The following is a 13,963-nucleotide window of genomic DNA, read 5'->3' on the forward strand; positions in this document are numbered from 1 at the left end:
ATACCTGCCCGGGCGCTCCAGCACCCGGGTACCGCCGGCTGTTAAAAGGATCATCTGATCCAACGAAGATGTCCGCCTCTGCGTGGGGTGAACTCCCATTGGAGTGTCTCACCTTTACGTGTCTCTCAGTATAGAGTGTGGTCTGGTCTCAGACCACAGGCTGCGTCACCGCGCAGCGTCTTCACTGTGTCCCTGACACTATACAGTAATGGGGAAGCATCCATATCTAGGGGCCTACCTGATGCAACAACAATCTTTGGTGAGTCAGGGCCTAGCTGGAACCTGGGGGGAATCTAGGCCTTGTCCCAGGACCACTGACACCTGTGACAACACCTCGCCATTCTCTGTCCTGCTCCCAATTGACGTAGTCCCTCAGAAGCGCGCCAAATGTATCTATAAGATGGCCGTGATCCTATCAGCCATATTGGCTGTGCTGCGCCATGTGAGGCTTATGGGAATTGTAGTCCATGCAAAAAGCTAGTCTCTCTAATGGCTGCAAATAGCGAACATACTGTGCATGCGCGAGTGATCAATGGCATGCGTGGAAAATCCAAGATGACGGCGCCCTTACCGGCCACAGAGCTCCGGCGACCGGATCACCAGCCAGCCTGCTGCAATGCTCCCTGCACGCGCTGCTGTAGCCTCCCCCTGCTCCGCTCCCACAATGGATGTAAGGGAGGGACTGGGGGACCTGGATACACTCTATGTCTTTTAAAGCTGCAGACCAAGCAATATCCTACAAGTGTGTTTTTTTAAATAAATTAGTTCTATACTACGAGAAAATTCTTGTAGCACTTAAAAAAATAATAAACAATTCTGAATTACATTTTTAAGATATTCTAATGTAACGAGCATTTTTTGGTTCTATAGCAACCATTTACACAGTCACACCTCGTCCTCTTCTGAAACAGGCTCTGACACACCCCTTTTGAGCCCTGCCCTCTCTCTAGCAGTGCACCAATGGTATTTAGTGACTGCCTGGTTACATGATCTTCCCCACAGAACTTTTCATCTTTGGTCCTCTTCTGCACTGACAACCATTTAGTGAACACCAAGCAGAATTTTCGCTGATCAATCACCGGAAAACGGATCGATTGTCAACTTAGCTAATGACTTATCACTGTGTGAATTGTATTGATTCAAGGGAAAATAAATTAAATACAAAATAAAACATTAGCTTGAACTGCTGCTTTAATGTAAGAAAAAAGACATGTATATTAAGATACAAATAGTACACATGCACGTTGAGATGACAACCGTGCTGATACAGATGTAGCAGATGTTATTGCACCTGTTATTATTGCATTATAAACTTTACCACTGGCTGACGTTTGAACCATCCATTTGCTATTGTTGTACGATTTGCAATATAAGCACATGGCGTGGTAACACACCAAACGGCGTAATTTTGCTAATTAATTGTAGAGATGGGCACATCTTTTGCTGATATTCAAATTTACTGCGAGTATGGGAGTTCCTTTCAATCATGGATATTCACTGCTATCTAATAAAGAGGGGGGAAGAAGACAAAGAGAGAGGGGGGGAGAAGACAGAGAGAGAGGGGGAAAGAGGGAGAAGAGAGAGAAGAAAGAGGGAGACTAATATATATACAATTGATATACAAAGAATATTTAAATGACACACCCCGCACCTCCTAAATGAATTCCACAAGGCCTATTCTGTCAAGCCAGGGCCATAGGCAACATAGTGAAAGGCATCCTGATGGTCAGTCTCGAATACTCAGTCCCACTCACTGATTTATGTTTTATATTATCAGGACACTGATCAGTAGCGCTTTCTATTTAATTGATTATAGATTTCTGTGAACATTGTGGATATTATCTACACTATTTGGAGCATCAGTCTTTGGAGTGCATTCTCTATTTTGTTCTTAGATAAGATAAATAGTTGGGGAGTCTCTCATCCTCTTCTCTGTGCCAGTGAAACGCCCTTAAAATGAGTGTGACTATTCTCTCTCAACATTTGAGTGAAGGGAAAATGATGATTCAGGAGTATCAATCCAAAATGTTTTTTAACTGTTCAAACTGCCCACGAATATCTATCTGCAAATCACATTTCGCTAAAAAAGCAGGTAAGAATTTGTTGCTAAAATTTTGACACATTCACCCATCTCTAATTAATTGCACAACTAATCTCGTTACTGTGCAGTGACGGGTACAACAACATTGGCTAGATCGTTGAATGTATTGCAAATGTCCATTATCAGAATTGGCCATACAGTACATGCGCATTAAAGTCTCGCAAGTACAGAGAAACACAAAACTTGGAAATGTTTAGCGAAAATGACACAAAGAAACCTCTACGGCTACTTGCTACAAGACAGCAGGAATAAGCACACAGAAATCCAAAGAGGAGCAAATTTAAATACTTATTAATGGAACAGTGAACAACTACTCAAAACGTTTTGATGAGTTATGCTACAAAACCACCACTGCTGAAAAAAATAATAATTTGGAATAAGTTCCCAGTGAGATGAATGCCCTGCCATTCTCAAAAAAGATGGTCTGACAGTAAAAGAAAGTAAAACAAATATAGCAGATCATGCCATAGAGAGCAAGAAGACAGGAGGTGGACCAGCTGTTCCACTGCATCTAATCCCATATGAGAGGCACATGACAGAAGTCATCTCCTCTGCACACGTGGATGGCCTTTAAAGTCCTGTGGATGGAGATGATCTACAAGAAGAGCAAGCTGGTAAGTGTAAATGAAACTCATAAGTTATTCATAATAACTGAGAATGATCAAATACACATACCACTTGTGAGTACATTCATATGTCTCAGACAGCTTTATTTTGTATGTTCCGTACTAAAGCTTAGTTTTAGGTGTCCTTTCTTGGAGCCCTGAGACCCCTTACCTTTGCGGAGGTCCTATTGCTTCTAGAAACCACCATGGCATAGTAGTAAGTTGGCAGCTCCAGTGAGAGCCTGTCTTGAGTGAGAGGGAAGTACATCAGTTAGAAAAGCACAGCTCTTTGAGGGTTCTCCCTAGTGGTCCTAGTTTGTGATGCTATCATCCTAGCAGAGTAGCCTAGGATTGGCCAGTGTATGTTTTTGGCACCTTTTTGCCATAGCCCAATGGGAATCTCTTGCAGTCGGTAGGATAGAAGAGTTTTCCCGGCGGGTGGAGTCTGGATAAACTCAATGCACCAGCTACCAGCTGGTTTTTGGTACCGGTGGTCTGACATAACGTGACAGACCTTGCTTTCTGGAAATTAGACAGTAATACTATATATATCCCTTTCCTCCGTGTCTAGGGAACCTACCTTTGGTGCATTACCTGAGTGGCTTACAGGAGGCCTGATCCTCTGCCGCTGGGAGCCTGGGTGATCGTGTTCGTGGTCGCACAGTGCCGCCACCTAGGAGAGACCCTATGCAATAGGATTCCCCTGTCAGGAACCCAATACACACAGTAAATACACACTGGGTATGTAGCAACAGTATTTACTGACAGAAAAAACACACAATATAACAGGGACCACACAATACTCTTTCCCCACAGTTGCACAACCATGGTGGAACCCCCCCAAAGTTCTGAGGTGCCTGGGCACTTAACCCTCTAGTGTCCACAGACCAGGCCCATCCAAAGTGTGTGTGTGTGGAGTAGCGCTAACCATAGTGTGTATGGCCGTTGGTGCACTTAGATGGTGATACCTTCCCGGACACTCCAGCACCCAGATACAACCAAATAACACAAAAGAACCATCTTATCCAAAGACGTAGGTCTTTCCGGTCTGTCCACAAAGGCGTCCGCCTCTGCGTGGAGTGAACTCTCGCTGGAGGGTCTCACCTTTAAGAGTCTCTTATCAAGGGTGGTCTGGTCCAAGACAATAGGCTCCAGAGGAGCACTGACCTCTGGACACTAATTCTATCTTTGCCTTCCCTGCTTCGACCGGTGTGGCTGCCTAGCATGCCAAATGTATTCTGGGTAGCCATACTTCTGGCGGAGCCCTATTCAACATGGCCGCTGCAACTCTAACCCCTTGCGCATGCACAAGATGTTTAATGCGCATGCGCAATTATTCAAGATGACGGTGCCCTGCATATTCGGGCCGCCGCGGAGCTCTGGCGCACCAGAACACTTTCTCTACTACCCGCAGCCTCCCACAAAGCTACCAGCACCTATGCCGGGTCTGCCCACCATTCCGGCGTATCCTGCAGCCTCCACCTGAAGCGCCCCGGCTCGGGAGATAGGGGACAAAGGTAGACCTGGCAACATCTATAATAATGCATGTACTGTATATAAAATGCCATGTTGAAAGCATAAAATCATGTTTTTTATCGACTCTATTCGATGATTTCCAGAATTCTACATTATTTTCTAATTATTATCTAAATTACGATATGCTATTGCCTCACATTACCACAAAGAGCTGCTTAGTATGGTAAATACCATATGAAAATGAATTTGGTAATAATAAGATAATTTATATCTCATTAAGAGTAATGGTCGTTAAAATTACCTCGACACGCTTTACAGGAGTAAATCATATTTAACATCACGTATTTTTTTTTTAGTAACTATGATGTGTTAACATTAGCAGCATGTTAACTTCAGTTACCATCACGTTCTATAGATTAATGGAGCTTTAAAAATCCAGCCATAGAAGATGTAAGGATACTTAAAGGCAATCAAAGCGATGTGTTTAATTTTTTTTTAAACAGGTTTAGTGAAGCTGAACCCCATTCATTTCAACACTGGGGACCACCAGCTTCCTGAGATACCTCCATAGCAGCTCTGACATTGGGTTCTCGTAATGGAAACTCCTGCGGGCTCATAGGAAGCAATGACGTCACCCCTTGCGGCATTCCGCGTAACCAGGACCTTTAAACAGCACCGACATACCGGCACCCCCTACGGAGGTGAGTATCTCGGGAAGCAGGATGTCCCCGGAGCTGAAATAAATGGAGTTCAGCTCCGGAGATCCCCTGCTTCAATCATATTCAGAAAAAAATTCAAAAATAAAAAACGCTGAACTTGGACAGCTCCTTTGAAGCACAGTAAGACAAAGGAACCAAAACAAGTCTCAATTTTCAGTGTTCAGAAACTTTTTAAAGATATCTTTCAACAATTATTCCAAATACTCATGCCTTCCCTTTTTATAAAGACATCAATAAGCTTTAATGCATAAAACATACACCCTGCAATTACTGTAGATTACTGTACTTTGATCATGTTCGGGATTGCAGAAAAGATTACAGATTGTATGCTTATTTCCTATTTTGTATTGACTGTGCCTGAATTCGGTACAAGTTTATTAGTAGCTGTGTCATGCAGTGAAAAATCCAGTCCTGAAAACCTAATAATGACACGGTAAGCTTGTGTTGTCATCCTGTTTCCTCAGCAAATAGCACAGGGTGTACTTTTACATTGATTAATTTAGTCCTTGTATTGTCTCATATAACAAATATTAATTTGACCACTCTGAATATAAAGAAGGAAATGTATTAACACCTACTACTTGGGATACCACTTCAATGGACATTTTACATTGACAAGCTTTTTGGAGCCAAGCTTCTCCCTACAACAGGTCAACAATAAGAGCATTTGAAAAATATAATGTAGAGGGTTCATTACATGTGCATTCATTACATTGGTTCTACAGCATATAACTTAAATAATACAAGTGAAGAATACAATTGTGCTTTCTACAACTAGGAAAGTGACCTTTTACAAGGAATGTAATGGTATATATGTTTTAACTCAGGTTTGCAACCTTTAGACTACAAGCTGTATTCAACCTTAATATTATGCAGTGGCCATGCAGTGCTCTACCATCATTATCTCAAGCAATACTGAAAGTGAACTGACCTTTCTGTCACTTTTGCACATTAAAGTAGCTGCTATAAAGGCAGACTGCACTTTTTTTTTAAATATCACCTTGAGATGTTAAATGTGCTTGCACACTACTGAAGCTAAACAACAGGAAATCTGAAATAAAAGAAGTGAGATATCCTTTATTCTTCCTTGAAAATAGATGTCGGCCATCTTTGATTTATGATATGATTATAAAACTAGAACACTCGCACGTATCGAGATTCTGTTCTTGCTCATGTTTCTCCGGGAACAGCACAAACTTGCTCATTTCTCCCTTTTTTCCTTCACGTGATGTTTTAAAAGCAGTAAGGAGTGCACTTCAGTTTTCCGGTGTCATACACTGTAACAGACCTCACAAATCAAATTTGGCTTCCACTTTATGCCTGAGTGGAAAGCATAGATATCTCTGTATTTTAGTTCAGGTTTTATTTTGTATAGCTATTATGGTGGTGGTTGTGCAGTTGTGCTCCAGAACCCCCCCACCCACCCCCTCGCTTCAAAATGTACTGTAATAACACAAACTAGCAACACAGATCTCTGCTTTAACCAAAGGTTACATGTTATAAAGTTATACACGTTGATAGGACTTCTTGAAGTTATATTTAATGTGCTTGAGCAAGTAAATGCAAGGGCTAGCTTAGTGTGCTAGATTTGTTACTGCATTTTCAGTCAGACGTGCTTTTCAGTCTTTGGTTGATTCCCTTTGCATCATCGGGTCACCATATCTCATTCCATTCCCTTGCCAAGTGCTATCTTCTGTTATGCCAACCATGACAATATTAACACATTTCTTCAGACAGGATCTCTGCAGGAAATCCAGACGGCAGTCAGAGGCTGATTTGAAGAAAAAAAAACTGTCAGCTGAGATATCACGATGAGGTAGGTATATTTATGGGAATAAACAAACACATAAATAAATAACAGAATAAAACACATCTCTGTTTTCTGTTCCAGTGTTTTTCCTAATGCAACCTTATATTATGAGCAGCTACATAATCCTACACACAATTCAGAGCTGGTTTTGGGTGGTGATGCTTGTAGTGCATGGGCCCATGGATGTTATTGGTGATGTATTGTATGTCTTTATTTATATAGCGCCGTTAATGTACATAGCGCTTCACAGCAGTAATACATGTGGTAATCAAATAAATAACAGATAATATAAATAACAGATCATGGGAATAAGTGCTTTAGACATTAAGGAAGAGGAGTCCCTGCTCCGAGGAGCTTACAGTCTAATTGGTAGGTAGGGAGAATGTACAGAGACAGTAGGAGGGAGTTCTGGTAAGTGCATCTGCAGGGGGCCAAGCTTTATGTGCCATGTGTTCAGAATAGCCACAGTGCTATTCATATGCTTCTTTAAGCAAGTGTGTCTTAAGGTGGGTCTTAAAAGTGGATAGAGAGGGTCCTAGTCGGGTACTGAGGGGAAGGGCATTCCAGAGGTGAGGGGCAGTCAATGAAAAAGGTTTAAGGCGGGAGAGGGCTTTAGATACAAAGGGGGTAGAAAGAAGACATCCTTGAGAAGAACGCAAGAGTCTGGATGGTGCATAACGAGAAATTAGGGCTGAGATGTAAGGAGGGGCAGAAGAGTGTAAAGCTTTAAAAGTGAGGAGAAGAATGGAGTGTGAGATGCGGGATTTGATCGGAAGCCAGGAGAGGGATTGATGTTAGCTCACATTGGGGATATTAACCCAGTGTGGTGGTGAGATAGGATATACCTCAATATAATGTGCCAACTTCCAACATTGCCATTGAATCCTAAGGAAATGGTGTGGTATGTTGAGCTATCTAAGCTCTATTACCTTATTAAATGTGACTTTAACTTACGTAAGCATCCATTAATTACACTGTATTCACTAAAGCAAATAATGTGACATTATTCAAATTTTACTCCAGAAAAAGAATGGCTTTATTTGTAATGGCTGTTATTGTAAACAATAAGCAAATGAGCATAAATGAAATGTATCCTATCTTAGGGCTGTTATATAGTGTGTGCGGCCGTGGGTACTCGTGCCTGTTCGAAGGTGGGTGCACGTGCCGCATGCTTTTTGTGTGTATGCTGTGAGCTGTGAAGGTACTGTGTGTGTGTGTGTGTGTGTGTGTGTGTGTGTGTGTGTGTGTGTGTGTGTGTGTGTGTGTGTGTGTATATATAATTTATTTATTAAAAAAAAAAACATTGGTAAATATTAAATATTTATTACATTTGTGCAGACACACAAACATTGGTAAAAATTAAATATTTATTACATTTGTGCAGACACACACATATAAATACATACACATGCATACATATATACACACACACACATACATACATTCAGCGCCGGTAGCGGCGCGAAAAGATAATTTTCCCCGTCTTCCCCGCTGTCTGTCGGCTCCCCGCTCCCTGCCGTGCGCACGCTCAGCCCTTGTATAGAAGGTCTGACTAACCTGAGCCATCTATAACTGTCGTGTGCGCACGGCGTAGCACGCGGACGCACTATAGAACCAGCCTTATACACTGGTGATTCAGCTATACTCCATGTGGTGAGATAACTGTGAACACACCTGAGATACATGGGAAATGTATTTATATATTTTCACAGATATGTAACCATGTGAAGTATAGGTCAATCCATTTCTTCTAAATTGGTCTCTCAGTCGTTTTCCCTCTCAATCTGTTTTATCTCTTTATCTTAAAATAATGGGCTGTTAACTCTATTCTAATTAGCTCAATTATCGCCGTTAATTTGTGCATATGATTACTTTAATGAATGAGGCGTAAGAAACGTAAGAAAAATAAATAGCCATTCTAGTTTTAGGTAACATTGCGCCATTCTCCCGGATTTAATACTCAACCTGCCATTTTTTTTCAGCAAACCAGCGCCCTCCGAGAAAGGCCTCTGGCCCTGTCACATCTGTAAAGAGCTCAATCTGCTGGCTCTGCACCGGTTCCCTCAATGCCAACGTCCTGCCATTCTACCGCACTAGAAAAAGCATTTTAAATCAACACATTTTTCCTGATATCTCTTGTCACCCTGATGAAATGATGTACCACCTTGACCCCACCCATGGAAAACAACAGTCGCTGACAAAACTTACACCCGATTTGATAATACCCGCATTGCAAAGTTTAAATATCTCAACAATGACTGGAATTGACTATGCATGGCCTTTTTCAATCACACAAAAACACGCAAGAGCTCTGTCAATTCTACCAATTTTGTTTCAGGCAAAAAATATCTCTGTCATCACTTGGGCTGGCCTGGGGTGCTTCCCCCCACACCCCGTCCATCGGGATTCCCCTGTCCCTCGCCATTCTTCCTGCTCCTGTCTCTCCAGGGGGTGGGACCACCTACTTCCTGCTGAATAAAGCCACATGTATGCCTGGTGCTGCCGCTCCCCATTGTGGTCTGTCCACACACCTCCTCGCCTCATCAATGCACCGTGTACCACTGCAGCCCTCCCTGCGAAGCCCCCAACTTCCACTTATTTTGTCAAACTGCCGTGGGCCGACGCAGCCTTCTCCATGCCACCTTCAACCTCTGCTGGCCTTTCTAAGCCAACACAGACCTCGGTCGATGGCACTGTACTGTCTCCGACTTCTGCTTGGCCAGCCCCCGTAGCTGCCACACCAGAGCCCAGGATCCTCTCAAAGAGCCAAGCTGCATATCTTCCTGCCTCGTCCCGCAAACTGGTCAGTCAGACCTCCTCCACGACATCCCACAATGCTGCCATCTCAATCCTCATTCTGCTGCTTCATCGCTGGGCCATGCTGCAGGACTCTCATGCTGGTCTGCTGCTGGATTTTCACTAGTCTGGATGAAGAAGAGGTAGGAGCACCCTCAGGACCTTACCTATATTGTTTCTCATCCCACACCCTACACTGACAAAACACACTATCCCATTCCCTCCCCCCCACCCTTGGCAGCAATCATACTGCCCCTTCAGCTAGGGCAGGGGTCGGCAACCTGCATGCGACTCTTTCCGCACCTACATGCACCTCCATCTGTAGGTTGCCGTTCCCCAGCTGCTGCCTCTCTCCCTCACTGTCCTGCCGGTGGCTGCGGGGGGGCCCAGCCGGCGCTGATCCAGCCTCTTGTTGCTGCCGGGCATCTCTCTAGATGCTGGCCTGCCTCCTACAGTGTCCCACGCCGGGCCTCTCTGTGACATGGGCACATGCCGGAAGTTGTGGTGCACACTTCCGGCGAGCACCAACATTTGTGAGAGGCCCGGCGTGGGACAGTGTACGAGGCAGGCCAGCAGCTGGGGAGATGCCAGGCGGCAACAAGAGGCCTGACTAGCATCTGTCGCCCCCCCCCCCCCCCATCTCTCACCCTCCGCAGTCACCGGCAGAACAGTGAGGGAGAGTGGCAGGCCAAAAGTAAGTGTGTGTGTGTATTGGGGGTGGGGGGATAGTGTGTGTGCATGTATTTGGAGGGTAATGTGTGTGTATTTGGGGGCCAGTATGTGCATGTGTATATTTGAGGGGGGTAGACTGTGTGTGTTTATTTTGGGGGTAGTGTGAGTGTATTTGGAGGGTAGTGTGTGTGTGTGTATTTGGGGGGGGTAGTGTGTGTGTGTGTGTATTTTGGGGGTAGTGTGTGTGTATTTTGGGGGGTAGTGTGTGTGTGTGTGTGTGTGTGTGCGTATTTGGGGTGGGGGGCAGTGTATGTACTGTATGTAGTGTGTATTTGTAAATAAAAAACTTAAAAAAAAATAAAAATAAGGGGGCTTATTATTGTGAGATGCATTTTATTCCCCCACATATTTTTATTTTCCCTAATTCTGATTAAAGTAAGTTTGTCGTATGTTAATGCTTATACAGTATATACCTATTAGTGTGTGTACAGTAAATGTATGTGTTTGTGTGGGTGTACTATTCATGCGGCTCTCGGAATATTTTGGACAAAGCATTTTTTTTTTAATAAAATGGCTCTGTCTCTCCTTCCTTGAAAGGTTGCAGACCCCTGAGTTAGGGCCTCTGGGCCTCTCTTGAAAAAGGGTTGATATGAAGCAACAGCAGGAACAAAGAAGGAGTTACTTGACGTTCACATATTAATGGACCTATCAATTTTTGCATGTGTTGGTATCATCTCTCTTTTTTCTTGTGCATCAAATAAACTGCCAGATCTGTGCTGATGTAATCCTATCTGCCTAAGAAATTTGCATCAAATGTATGAAGCTTAATAAACAAATTTCTTACATTTGACGTGGATGCTGAAGGAAAGGATAGTAAATCACTCACATGCTGGATGTGTTAATAGAGTTTTCTTGATTCATAGATCCCAAAAAGAATGCAGCTTGAAAATGTGGAATATGACATATTAATTTTCTTTTTTATATTATTCAAGTGCTGCAGGGATTATTATTATTATTATTATTATTCAAGATGTGTTATTTATTTTGTATAGAACGCTATATGATAACATTACAAGGACTGGTCACGCATGCCCTTATTAATCTGTAGCCCTTTGGTCACGGTCGATTTCCCCCTGGCTTTCACCTGGATATGCTTCTGCTTGGAAGGATATTACCTTCTTGCAAGCTTACTGTGGCAGGGGAAAAAAAATAGTGTGATTATTTTAATATTGTTATTTATTCATTTTGCACATTAAACTCCCACTGGTACCACACAGCATGTACATTTATACCACTTATGTTTAGAGTTCCTCATAATCTTTCCATTGGGCTGGAAGAATCTGTGGAGCTATCCCTTGGGGACCTTCTTTGCAGAAAGCAACCTTTTTTTTAACAGCTAAACAAACCAGTGGCAAAAAAAGGATGAAGGTAGATGCTGCACATCAAATTACAAAAGCACAGATGAAGACCCAGCCTCTGAGTCTCTTCAATAGCTGTGTTCTATGTCTACACTGCTGTTGACATTAGTTGCAAAAAGTGACAAGGAAAGCAAACATGGAGAGCTTGGCAGGGTCCCCATCGTAATTACAAATTAATGTTGTCCTGCCTTATTAAGATTTAATTAGATCAGCACTGTCTATTCCTTTTTTTTTTTTTCATTCTTGTAGACAAAACGGTTGATGTCTTTGATAGTCTCTTCCAGGAGAAAATAAAAGGCCAGGCCGGGGTAGTTTATGGAGTGGGGGTGGGAGAGGATGTTCAATAGGACTGACTATGATTGACAAGTATTCAGGCTGATGATAGGCCATTTGGGAATGAATCCAGAATTGATTTTAATCAGACAGAGAAAGGCAGTGTTAGCAGAAAGAAAAAGCTTGGATTTTCTTTCCAGTCTCTTGCCAAACTTTTTTTTTTTTTTTTTACTTTCTTTCCTCGCATTTTATTTTGAGATGTTGAAGAAGGTGTTAGCTATCAGCAGGATATTCCATGGGGAAAATATTTAATGAACCTGCAGTCCAACCGCCCAGAGCTTAATGAGTTCTTGTGCAAAGCAACTTGTTTTCCCTTTGCCCTTTTTCTTGTCTTTCCTAGTGTTGTACTAACGGGAAATGGCGTTTGTCTAAAAACCTTATTCGCTTATGCAAATATCAACGTCTCTACCCGAAGACATGCTTAAAAAAAGCACAAAAAGGCTATTTCGGCAAATGATTGAATGGGCTCAGAAGCCAATATCTGCAGCCGCACCTGGTCTAATATATATATATATATATATATATATATATATATATATATATATATATACGTGTAGAGGTATCAGTACCGTGTTAGCCGAGCCGAGGGCCCCATTAATATTAATATGCTATTTTTTTCTGCCTGCCCCATCCTCTCACTGATCCTCTCTCTCTCTCTCTCATCTCTCCCCATCCCTCCTCATCATCATCGGTCTCCTTCTGATCATCTATTCCTCTACTCATCGTCATCTCTGCAACTCCTACCAATACATAATAAAAAATACACCCTCTCCCCAATACATAATAAATATACCTCTCCAATAAATAATAAATACATCCCCTCCCAAATACATAATAAATAAAACTCCCCTCCCCAATACATAATAAATACACCCGTTCCCCAATACATAATAAATACACCCCCCTCCCCAATACATAAAAAATACCGCTCCCTCCCCAATACATAAAAAATACACCGCCCTCCCCAATACATAATAAAAATACACCCCGCCCCAATACATAATACAAAATACACCCCCTCCCATTACTTAATAAAAACACACACCCCTCCCCAATACATAATTAAAATACACCCCCCTCCCCAATACTTACTAAAAATACACCCCCTCCCCAATACATAATAAAAATACACCCACCTCCCCAATACATAATAAATACGCAGACTTAGCTTGGTCTCAGGCCGGGACCCGGTGGTTGCGGTCAGCCCGGTGGCCGCATGAAGCAGTTGCCGGGCCCAGTTCTAACATGCTGCAGGCTTCTTGTCCTCACACTCTGTCGCACAACGAGCTTCCAACGTCAGTGCGCACTGACGTCAGAGAGGCCCGAAGTGGGACATCATCATTGTATCTCCCCCAGTGCCCATCATCATCATCAGTCTCCCAGTGCCCATCATCACCATCATCATCATCATCTACCCCCCAGTGCCCTTATCATTATATGTCCCCCAGTGCCCATCATCATCATTATATGCCCCCAGTGCCCATCATCATCATCACCATCACCATCACACCATCATCAGTCGCCCAGAGCCTCTCATCATCATCATCAGTCCCCCAGAGCCTCTCATCATCATCATCATCATCATCATCATCATCATCATCCAGTCCCCCAGAGCCTCTCATCATCATCATCAGTCCCCCAGAGCCTCTCATCATCATCATCAGTCCCCCAGAGCCTCTCATCATCATCATCATCATCAGTCCCCCAGAGCCTCTCATCATCATCAGTCCCCCAGAGCCTCTCATCATCATCAGTCCCCCAGAGCCTCTCATCATCATCAGTCCCCCAGAGCCTCTCATCATCATCATCATCATCATCAGTCCCCCAGAGCCCCTCATCATCATCAGTCCCCCAGAGCCTCTCATCATCATCAGTCCCCCAGAGCCTCTCAGCATCATTATCTGCCCCCAGAGTCTCTCATCATCATTATATGCCCCCCCAGAGCCTCTCATTATATGCCCCCCAGAGCCTCTCATTATATGCCCCCCAGAGCCTCTCATTATATGCCCCCCAGAGCTCATCATCATTATATG

The sequence above is a fragment of the Ascaphus truei genome, chromosome 5, assembly GCF_040206685.1.
Source record: "Ascaphus truei isolate aAscTru1 chromosome 5, aAscTru1.hap1, whole genome shotgun sequence".
In the NCBI taxonomy this organism is placed as follows: Eukaryota; Metazoa; Chordata; class Amphibia; order Anura; family Ascaphidae; genus Ascaphus; species Ascaphus truei.